This window comes from Sapajus apella, unplaced genomic scaffold, assembly GCF_009761245.1.
Source record: "Sapajus apella isolate SASKATOON/1434 unplaced genomic scaffold, GSC_monkey_1.0 scaffold7, whole genome shotgun sequence".
NCBI lineage: Eukaryota > Metazoa > Chordata > Mammalia > Primates > Cebidae > Sapajus > Sapajus apella.
This window is the reverse complement of record NW_022436947.1, coordinates 14,642,074-14,654,316: the sequence shown is the minus strand read 5'-3', so window position 1 is coordinate 14,654,316 and position 12,243 is coordinate 14,642,074. Positions and strand designations below refer to the sequence as shown.

General features: G+C 36.2%; 1 protein-coding gene across 4 annotated transcripts in view; it reads right to left on the bottom strand.

The window, feature by feature from the left end:
• The window catches only part of GRM8 (glutamate metabotropic receptor 8), a 788,345-nt gene that overhangs the window by 250,921 nt on the left and 525,181 nt on the right, over window positions 1–12,243 (bottom strand). The gene's annotated exons all lie outside the window — the stretch shown is intronic.

Sequence of the window (12,243 nt, the reverse complement as noted above, 5' to 3'; positions counted from 1 at the left end):
GGTATATTAGAAGGCCCAGTGCTGTGAGAAATAACCTATTTGCCTTCCTGCAAGTATTTCAGCAAAGGTCTTAATTGGTCACTGACAAGAGATAAAAATGAAGGGCTTAGCAGGTCCAGATGATTGAGGTTCTTACATGGCTTGCTAAGGATTTCAGATTTTATGCTAAGCCAATAAAAAGGTATTGAAAGACTTTAAGTAGTCAAGGATGTATGATCAGATTTTCATGTTAGAAAAATTTTTCTGGCCACAGTTATGTAAATAACAGAAGGATGGGGAGAAACATTAGCATAAAACAATAATTACAGGACAATTCTTGGCAATTCAGGAAAGAAATGAGGAGGGTCTTAAGTAGAGACAGAGTTTTGAATAAAGATATTAAAGAGCCATAAGAGGCAACATATGATCATTGATTATAAGGTTGGAGAGACAGGGATAAAGAAAAGGTTGAAGACATCTCTAGGATATCCCTGGCTTTGTGTCAGGCAAAATGTGATGACATTCACAGAAACAGGGAACAACAGTGTGAAAGAAGACTTGACTGAAGGTAGGATACAAACAGCTTGAGTTACCTGTGAAATGCACAAATGGATACACAGGGCCAGGACTAGGGTGAGGTAGGTGATGCATTCAACTGGATATAAAATTTAAGAAACAAAAACTGTTTTAAAAAATGTATTTTAAGTTCTGGGATACATGTGTAGGATGTGAAGGTCTGTTACGTAGGTAAATGTGTGCCATGGTGGTGTGCTACACCTATCAACCCATCACCTAGGTATTAAGCCTCAAATGTATTAGCTATTGATACTGATGCTCTCTCTTCCCCTGCCCTCCCCTGACAGGCCCCAGTGTGTGTTGTTCCCCTCCCTGTATCCATGTGTTCTCGTTGCTCAGCTCCCGCTTACAAGTGAGAACATGCAGTCTTTGGTTTTCTGTGCCCGTATTAGTTTGCTGAGGATAAAGGCTTCCAGCTCCATCCATGTCCCTGCAAAGGACATAATCTCATTCCTTTTTATGGCTGCATGGTATTCCATGGTGTATATGTGCCACCTTTTCTTTATCCAGTCTATTATTGATGGGCATTTGGGTAAGCAGGATAAATACTACTTTAATGAAAAATTTTTAAAAATCAAAATGAAGGCAAAAAAATGATGAACAAGATATTCAAATGTTAAATAATAGTAGGATCAGTCATAGTGCCATGCTAAGGTACACTGAAGTGAAAGGAAAATCAGTAATAATGATCCTGAGACAATGCAGTGGTGATACTTGGAAGCCTCCTCTCTTTAAGGAAGCCATGACTGAGAGAGAGGCAGAAGGTTTAAAGGTGATGTTTTTATTTATTTTAACTTTTCGCTTATGAAATAAGAAACTTGAACATGTTTATTTACTGAGGCTAAAAGGAACTGGCAATAGAGAAGTGACATGGGAAGGAAGAAGTCAGAGAAGATAGATGCCAAAACAGAGAGAGACAGAAGCTGAAAAAAAGGAGGTACAGATGGGATTGCCATAGACAGTTTACTGAATACAGGCCTTCAAAACTATGGGAGGCTTCCACCTAGGAAGTGAAACCATATGACCTAGCAATCCCTCTTCTTGTTATATGCCCAAAAGGAAGTCAAATTAGCACCTTGTAGAAATTCTGTGCTCTGATGTTTGTTGTAGCACTATTCACAATAGCTAAGATATGAAAGCAACCTAAGTGACCCTCAAGGATACAGAAAATGCATACATATACACAATAGAATATTGTTGAATCTTTCAAAAAAAACTCTGCAATTTGTGACAAAATGGACAAACCTGGAGGATATTACGCTAAGTGAAATAAGCCAGGCACAGCAAGACCAATACTATATGTTCTCACTTATGTGCGGAATTGAAAAAAAAAAAAAAAAAAGTCAAATCTATAGAAACAGATAGTACAACAGTGGTTATCAGGAACAAGGAGGGGGTGGGGAATGGAGAAATGAATGTCAAGGGGCACAAAGTTGCAGTTACATAAACAACTGTTGAGTTACCTGTGAAATAAATAAGTCTCAAGATCTGAGGTACAGCATAAGGACTACAGTTAATAATACTGTATTATATATTAGAAATTGGCTAAAATGGCAGATTTTAGGTGCTCTTATGATCAAAAACTAAAAAAATTAAAAAGGTAATTATGTAACATGATGGACATGCTAATGTGCTTGATCTTTGATACATATATATTTCACTAAATATATATATATCAAAACATGATGTTGTATGCCTTAAATATACACAATAAAAGAAAGAAAAGTAAAGCACTTTATTACCTGAACAACACATTAACACATCTCCCCATGTGGATCTTTTTTTTTCTTTTGAAATGTTTATAACATTTACTCACATCTTCACTTCTCTCCATCCCCAAATTTAGGGAATTTAATATGTAAAACTTATCTTCCTGTAATCCCTTCTCTTTGGGGCATTAATCAGCAGTTACTAACCTGAAGATTTAACAAGGGAAGAACAAAGAAGCATTTAAAATACTATTTACTGAAAATATAGAAGGGGTGCTTAAGTGTTGCTCACATCTCTTCAAAAATGCCTTTACCCAACCTTCAGGTGGAAATTATACTCAAGGCTGCAATGGAACCCCAAGTTCACTGAAATCTTCATCTTCAAGCAATTTTTCCATAAAACAGTTATTCCATTTTAAAAATAAAGTATTTACTAAAACGGTGAGAAACAATGCAAGCAAATGCAATAAATCTTTGTTGTTCATGGAAGTAAGTTATTCCTTTGCACGCTCCAGTTGTCTGAAGTTCCAGAGGTTTAGACAAATGGAATAGATTGTGGAACTACCCTGAGAACTATTCTTAAACATGCTAAGTATCCAGGTTGTCAAATTAAAGGAATCTCTGAGGCTGCTGCTTCTCTGGTCATCTTTAATTAGGCAATACTCTGGTGAAACTCTCACAATTAATCTTAAGAGTTGTTTTTCTTCTACAGTAAGTGGAAGGGAAATTATGTAGCGGCTTGCTCTTTGTTATAATTTTATTGAGAGGGTTGTAGAGGAAGGATTGGAATATGACACAATTGTTCTATTTTCCACCATTTACAGAAAACAAGATGAAAATTGAAGAAAAAAATGATGCTTATCTTTTAAATGTTTTATAAATATTAAACTTACATTAAAATTACTTTCCACATGCACTCATGTTACAAAATGCTCTAGGCATATCAGTGCATCTGCTACTCTCTAAATGTTACTAGTCTTTCTACTTTGGAGATTTATTTAGGAGGGAGATTGTCATGTTATTTCCCATACCTGGAATGACTCAGACTTCTGTGCCTGTTAACATTTTATTCATCTTATGCAATCTAGACCATGAAACCTTTCCTAGTCAAGCTATTCTTTCATTAACTTAAAAACAGTTATTGACTGTCATAAATGAATAAAATAATGAAACAATTAATGATTCAATGTGGGCAGGTTCTATGAGTTGCATACCTTCATAACCCTGATAGAGCCTGTTGGGGTGCCTGGAATATTAACAGGCCAAATAAATACTTACTTTATTATTAATTATGTAGGCATTGCATATATTGAAATACATTTATATTTGTATTTATCTCAATAAATTCTCCCTAAATTAAATTAGCTTCTGAAAAGAAAGTGTGTCTTTCTAGCAACCTCGTTTTTAAAACCATCGTAGGCACTTTCTCTGTAAAGGTAAATAACGTTTCTTTTGAATGTGGTGGAAGAAGCTGTTAGATAATTTCTGAATGTCTGGTTTTATAATAAGAAGGGTCACTGTCCTCAAAGTTTAGCAATCACTAGGCCCTGAGGGACTTTTATCTAATCTTAACCCTGCACCTGACTGCCAGGCAAAGCTAATCACTTAACCTCCCAGTGAATTAATGGGTTCATCTGTAAAACACGATTGCCATCAAAGGGCATGAAAGGAAAAGACTAATGATAGACAGAATGAGGTTAGATTTAAAGATTCAACAAAGCCATCAAAATTCACAGCAAAGCCATTTTCCATTATTTCCCTCAATTGTAACTGTACTGCTTTTATGATAAGTAAATTCGATAAAAATAAGCTTATAAGAGTTCTGTTGTGCTAGTTTGTATCTGCTGGACTGATGCCACATGTAAGAAAATTTCCTTGCTTTCAAAAATGTAAACTTTAAAGCACATTGAAAATTAATGATATTTCATGAGATGCCCAAGGACTCAAGACTCTAACAGACAAAAAAATCCCCTGTGATTTTGATAAGACTGCTAAATAAAAAAGCAGTTCATACATTTACTTTTATCACCTTCCTCTTCTATTTCCTCTTTCATTTATCTATTACATTTTGATTTTGACTTTTACGCTTCAGCATCTTTACTTTTTCCACCCCTGGAGCAATTGGAAGTATTTTGCAGGCTCCAGGGTACCATTTTCAGTGACTGATGTTCTCCCTTTGTTGTGTGTCAAACAATCATTTCCAGGCTCCAGATAAAGAGTTAGAGTGCTCCAGAAATGCCCTAAACCCGCTAGAGGCATGCTTGCCTAAGCTGGCTGCATCTCTCCAGTTGCAACACACATTTTTGGGGACAATAATAATATTGGCTCAAAAGAGAATGATGGAAAGTACATTTTTATGAGATATGAGATCTAGGTCTATTGATGGATAAACTGATTTTTTTTCCAGTCACTGTAACATCTGTTCAGAGTAAGTAAGCATCACTGCACAGAGGGATGGAGGATGTTAACTGATACTGGGGCTACAATTAGTTGAAGAAAACCAGAACCAAGGCACACACACTGTTCAGATAGCTCATAGGGTTATTTTAATCACCAATTCAACCTTACAGAATGAAGTTTATCCATTCAATTTCACATAAGTAAATGCAGATTGTATTTTGTCTACGATTGGCATAGGATAGAACAACAGCAATTTCACAATATCTAAGACAATGAATGAACAATAAAATTCTATTTCATTAAAAAAGTTCTTTCAGATACTAGAATCTGCAAGGAACCATGTTGGACGTAAAATATATGAAGAAATCAATAGCTCAATGTAATGAAAATAAGACTGCAACATATTTGAATACAACATGCCTCCAAATCCTAGTTATTAATGATTAATTTTTAACAAAATCTATTTCCATGAAAAGGGCAAATAATCTTTTTATGTCTCACATTAAAATATTTCCTAGCACTTTCTCATTCATTAGCTTACTTTATTCTCAAAACAGTGATTCTCATTCATTCGTTCACTAGATTCTCATATTCTCACAACCCTAAAATAAATGTTATTATAATCTGTATTTTTAAGTCTGATATTTTGAAAGAAATAAATTACGTAATTAGATGATGGTGATAAAAGGGCCTCTCAAATCCAGTCCCAATTTAGTTCACCCTGAACAGGTCCATTCTCACATCAACCTGTTATAGCATTTAACGAAATTAAAATGTCAATTACATATACTTTCAAGTTACATTCAGTCAAACAAGCAGTTACCTTAGCTCTTAGATGCATAAATACTAGTGCAAGAAAATGTCAGTTTCTAACAAGTCATCTAAAACAACAGAGGACGTAATTTTGTCTTGCTCCCAAGATACTTTGTGTTTATGTTCCTAAATCCTAAATTCCTAAAATTGCATCCTAATAAAGAACAGTAAATTTGTTTCTCTACTATATTTACCACATTACCTCATTACTTGATCCCTCCTTCCTTCCCTCCCTCTCCTCTTCTATTCCATTCCTTCCTTTCTTCCTTCCTTCCTTCCTTCTTTTAATAAATGTATATATATATAACCAATAATTACCAAGCACTTACAGTACATTGGGCAGAGTGCTAGGCTCTTCATTGAAAACATTTCAAAGTATAATAAGAGAAACAGGAAGCAATGAAATGAGTCAGCTAGTTTTGGAATCAGGTTAGTCACAGTTGATCTCAGCTGCAGGCCCAGAAGGCTGGGGGTGGGCTGCCTTGTATTGCAAACACATGCATCACATCACATAGACATCCTGCATACTGGAGCACAGTAGCCTGTCAATTTCCACTGCGGAACCAGTTCCAGCTTTTACCTTAGTTAATGCCAGTGATTATATATGTTAAAGGTACTTATTAATCCTTGTACCAAATACAGAAGGGGACTCAGACACTTATCTCATGATTCTTAAATCTACCTATGCACCATAGTCACTGGTAGTTTTATAAGGAAAGAATTCTTGAGATCCCCTAAAGAAATCAGTAGCTCCAAGAAAGATGTTTTTAAAAATCTGTTTCTAGTAAACTCTCCCAGTGATTGCTGAGTAACCTACTTAAAATGATACTGGAAAACCACATATTAGAACTCTGCTTTTGTTTTTTATTGTTACAAGATCTAGAATAGTCTAGATAGTAAAATACTGTGAGAACTTTTTAGTTTTAGGAATCCCACAAGAAGTATGAAATTGTTGTCATAGTCCATGTAACCAAAATCCTTACCCAACTACTGGAAAATGACAGAGGAAAAAGAGTTGGCCAGGGTAGAGACATCTGGATCCCTCTGAGACAACCTAACAAGAGGAGTCTGTGAGAGAATAATGATTATAATAAGTTGATGACTGTATGCCTGGTTTGCTTTAGACAGTCCCGTTCCATGCCTCTGTCTTAGTATAATTATTAATCATGCTACCCATTTCTCCAAAGTGTCCCTATTTGGGCAACAAGTTATATGATCACCCCAAATAAAAGGGAATCTTAACAGAGACTAATGAGTGTTCTTTAGTGAATATGGGGCAGAGAAATAATAAGTAGGCTCTATTTATTCATTTATTCAACTCAATTCAGCAACACATTTGAGCTAGCATTTGCACATGCTAAGTTCTATATAAGCAAGGAAAGCCCCCCCTGCCTCATGGAGCTTACAGTCCAACAGTAGAAGACTCAGACAGTATACAAATAAAAAAGAAATTTAAAAGGATAGAGATTATAATAAATACTATTATGGAAATAAAGAGGGCGATATAATAGGATTTCATGGGATGGACAGGGGAACTGAGGGGAGGCCTTCTGGCAGACCATCATCTGTTTCAACCTCATGTTGCATACCTTCTTGTACTCCAGAAACTGGAAAGCTAAAAGCTATGTTTTATATCCTCCTCCACAGCTAGGGATCTGGATTTAGACACAGACAACCAGATATACTCATGTGAAGCACGGATTCAGAACTAAGCTGTAGGATGATGCAGTATCAGAGAAGGTGTCTACTTCACTGGCACAGAAGTCCAGCATTCTTATTGTCAGATAGCACATAAGATGTGTTCCTGAAGCTAAAGGTTCTGACCCTACTTCCTGATCCCCTACTCATGGTTACAGTAGGACAACTCTGAAGTCAGTGGTTGGGACAGCAGCCTCCTAATTCCACAGCTTCCTCTGCAGCAGACGTAGAGAGACTGTTCTACAGCGGTGTTCTTAGAGTCGGGAATAGCTCCACACCAGGAGCTAGTTCTAAGACCTTCTAAAAAACTGTAAGCACTAACTTGTCACGTTAAGTTCCTTTCTGATTAAAATGGAGTGGTTTCTGTTACCTGTCACAGAATGCTGAGTGATAAAAATCTGAAGAATGAAAAGGAATCACGTGGCAAATAAGGGGAAGAGAATTCCAGACTAAGAAAATGGCAAGTGCACAGGGTTGAGGCTGGGAAAAGACTTGATGTGTTCAATGCACGAGAAGAAAGTTGTTGCTGGAAGAATGAAGAGGTGGGAATGCGGAAAATGAGACATTATGGGTGTTTGATCAGGGCCATGTCAGTGAGGCAAGTTCAGATTTTTTTTCCGAGTATATTGGGAATTCATTGAGGAGTTTCAATCAGGCACAATCTAGTTTTAAGAATATTAGACTAGTGTTCTTGCAGGAAAGGAATCAAAGCAGGGAGATTGATACAGGAGTAGAACTATGTCAGTAGTACCAGCAGGGGTGAGGAAAAGGAGGAATTAAATCCTTGGGTTTCAGCTAGATCAGAAGATAGATGTGCTATAATTCACTAAACAGAGACACATAGGATAGAATAAATGTATGTTTGAAGCATCAAGAGTCTGTTTTTGGGTATCTTTGGTTGCACAAGTAAAAGCTGAGATGCAAACCAGACAAAAGACAATGCCAAGGAGAGGGGTATAATTAAGAATCTGCAAAGAACAGTCAGTTTTCCATGGAAATCCTCATGTAAACCAGATTTCAGGTCAAGACACTTTAACACAAGAGTCATAAACAAAACCTCAGGGCACAGTACATCCAAGCATCCCCCCTTTTTTTTGACAAGGTCTCGCTTTTGTCACCCAGGCTGACGTGCAGTGGCATGATCACACCTCACTGCAGCCTCAAACTCCTGGCCTTGAGCTACCCTCCTGCCTCAATCTTTCAAGTATCTAGGACTACAGGTGTGCTCCACCATGCCTGGCTAATTTTTAATTTTTTTTTTTTTTGTTGAGGTAGGGTCTTGCTATGTGGCCCAGTCTGGTCTTAAACTCCTGGGCACAAGCAATCCTCCAGCCTTGGCCTCCCAGTGCATTGAGATTATAGGCTTGAGCTACCACATCTGGACAACAAAGCACCTCTTTCGTATGTTGGCTCTTACCAAAGGCTATCAGCAGTTCACTCCATTAACCCTAAACAGCAGACCCTGTGCTTACCTGCAAATTCATGAACACTTTCTCAGACCCAGGAAGAACTGGACTTCTTCTGTTCACCTACACTACGATCAAATGAGAAGTCAGGATATCTACAATCCTCTTATTATGTTTCCTACATTCTCCCAACCCTCATCAGTAGCCCTGAGACTATAAGTTGAAGTCTGCTTACTTTGTTATAATTACTATCTGGAGAGCTGACATACTGTTCTTATACTATATTCCTAGCATTGCAGGATACCATGGACCACGATGCCAATCTCCTTGCTGCACAAACTTGCTAAGCCCATTACATATGTAAGTTTTATCATCATAATTATCAATACCATTGTGGATGAGGTTGTTTTTATGATTGCCATATATTGAAAAGTAGCTATGTCAGTGACTAAACATATATTTTATCTCCACCTATATATATTTTGTTTGCCTGAAATTATTACAGAGAGAATATACCTAGATCTATGCATGGACAAGCCTATCTATGTGTGTGTGTGTGTGTGTGTGTGTGTGTGTGTGTGTACATATATTTGTGCACAGGCCTAAGCAAGTATATATATATGAATGTACATGAAACTAACATGTAATTAGTTAAAATGCTAGTTTAATATTTATATATATGTTAACATGTATGTATATTAAACTAGTAGGTTATCACAAATGTGTTATTTGAACCCATCGTCATTAAGAAATGTAAAATGTTTAAGATTTTTCATGGTCTGAAAACACTGGAGAACCTCAAAATATTTAAACATCTAATCTTTAAGTTGAAGTGATTCACACTAAAGGAAAATGAAAATATCTGAGCATATTTATTCAGGAGCAGCAATAAATTAAGAAACCTAAGAAACCAAGAGATTTTTTAATGAATTTTCACTATATTAATTTCAAGCTATTTATTATTTTATGGGTTTTCTGGTTTGTTAAAGCCTAATTAATGTAAGTAAAGAAAACCCAAGTAATCATTAAATATATCACTACTAAATGAGTTTTAGATAAAAGTACCATTACTTTGAGATAGGGACTGCACGAGATAGGAAAGAACACATAATTGCAAAGGCCGATATTAATTTTAATGTCATGGAAAATTAATTTAGTAGAAAGAAGATGCTTGCAGGTAACATCTGAATTTTTCTTTTTGTTTCAATATCCTGTGAACCTGAGAGAAATTGGCTATTAGGTTTTAGAAATGTATAGTATAGGTTTTAATCAAGGTTCTCCAGAAAAACAGAAGCAACAAACCAATTGCTTATAATAAATACCTTTTGATATAAAGAATGCCTCACATTACTATTTTGACTGCCAGATCCCAAGGTTTACAGGGTGAGTTGGCTAGCTGGAGACCCAGGAGTGCTAGTGGTCTAGTTCCCATCCAAAGGCCAATAAGTTTGAGTCCCAGGAAAAGCTGATTTTTCAGTTCAAATCAGAAGGCAGAAAAAAAACCAATGTTCCAGTTTGAAGTTAGTAAGGTGGGGGAAAGCTTCCCTTGGAGAAAGCCAGCCATTTTGTCCTATTCAGGCTGTCAACTACATGAATGAGGCCCATCACATTAGGAGGAGCAATCTTCTTACCTGGTCTACCAATTTAGAGGTAAATCTTATCCTAAAACACCCTCATAGAAATGTCCAGAATGATGTTTAACCTGGCCACCTTGTGGTCCGGTCCAGTTAACACATAAAATGATCACTACACTAGGTCAACTCTCAGAATGCAGAATTTTTTTGTTTTTATTAATACTTCATGATAAAGGAAAAGAATACATGAGTAGTTGAGGCAGCGATAGATAAGATACTGTAAGCCTAGTTTTAAAAAGCATTACATACATTCTTCACATGTTATTTCCAATGGTCCCCATTATTCACTATTCTTAATATATACCTGATATCTGCCATGTCTACTGCAAAGGTAGACAAAATGCTCACTGGAGTCCTAGTCCTTTTTACCTCATGGTAAAAGGGCCACCTGGCCACCGTATAGCTGCTCTCTCTTCAAGGCAATTTATTTTCTACATATTAACTACGTAAATATTCCTGGCTAGGCATGGCAGCCCATGCCTGTAATCTTAGTATTTTGGGAGGGAAAAGTGGGCAGATTCCATGAGCCCAGGAGTTCAAGATTAGCCTGGGCAGCATGGTGAAACCTTGTCTCTCCCTCTCTCTCTCTCTCTCTCTCTCTCTCTCTGTCTCTTTTAATGTTTAACAAGAACAACAAAAAAATCTTAAAACACTGTATTATTACAGTGCTCCCCTGCTCAGAAACCTACCATAGCTCACCAGAGAAACAAAAGTAGATTAACTTTCACCTCCACAAAAAGGCTATAGCTATTATTGTACTGAAGTCTTTTATTATTATTATTATTAATAAAGGCTATGGTTTCTGAATTTCAGACAGGAGTCCAAGTTATAAGCCAGATAGAAACAAGATGAGCACTAGAATGGCATGAGAGTGTTCATTAAACAAATTGTATCTTGCCACAAAGTATGTATGTGGGGAAGTGGGTGTGTAGTATTAGGGAATCCTTCATTTAAATAGAATTTCTTTTCTTCATCAAACATTCATTTGCTTTCTCCTATGCTCTAGGTCTATTCTGGGCTCTAGAGTTTCAATATATTAAATGCACAGCCCAGATGGAATTAAATAGCCCAGAAATAAACCCATGCTTGTATGGTCAACTGATATTCGACAATAAGGAAAGAAAGTCTCTTTCATAAATTATGTTTGAAAAATGGTATCTACATGAGAAAGAATGACATGTGCCCTTTATCTTACATGATACACAAAAATCAACTCAAAATGGGTTGAAGATCTAAATGTAAGACCTGAAACCACTAAAAGCCTAGGGAAAAAAAAACATGGAGAAAATCTCCTTGACACTGGTCTTAACAATGGTTTTTTGGCTAGAACACCGAGAGCAAAGGCAATAAAAGCAAACAAAACCAAGTGGGACTAGATCAAATTAAAAACAAAGTTTGTTTCTGCACAGCAAAGGAAAGAATCAACAAAATGAAAAGGCAACATGTAATGGGAGACAATATTTGCAAACCATGTATCTGATGAGGGGCTAATATTCAAGTTATATGAGAAATTCATACAACTCCATAGTAACAAAACAAAGTATCCAACTAAAAAATGGGCAAAGGATATGAATAAGTATTTCCAAAAGAAGATATACAGATGTTCAATAGGTATATCAAAAAATGTTCAACATCACTAATCCTCAGAGAAATAAAAATTAAAATCATAATGAGACATCACTACACACCTTTTAGAATAGCTATTATCAAAAAATGAAAGATAAGTGCTATCAAAAACATGGAAAAAGGAAACCTTTGTACATACTTGGTGGGAATGTAAATTAGTACAACTATTACGGAAAACAGTATGGAGGTTTCTCAAAAAATTAAAATTAGAACTACTATATGATCCAACAAATCACTACTAGGTGTATTTCCAAAGGAAAGAAATCAGTATATCAAAGAGATATCTGCACTGTCATGTTCACTGCAGCATTATTCACAATAGCCAAGATATGGAATCAACCTAAATATCTGTCAATGGATGAATGGATAAAGAAAATTATCTATCTATCTATCCATCTCTCT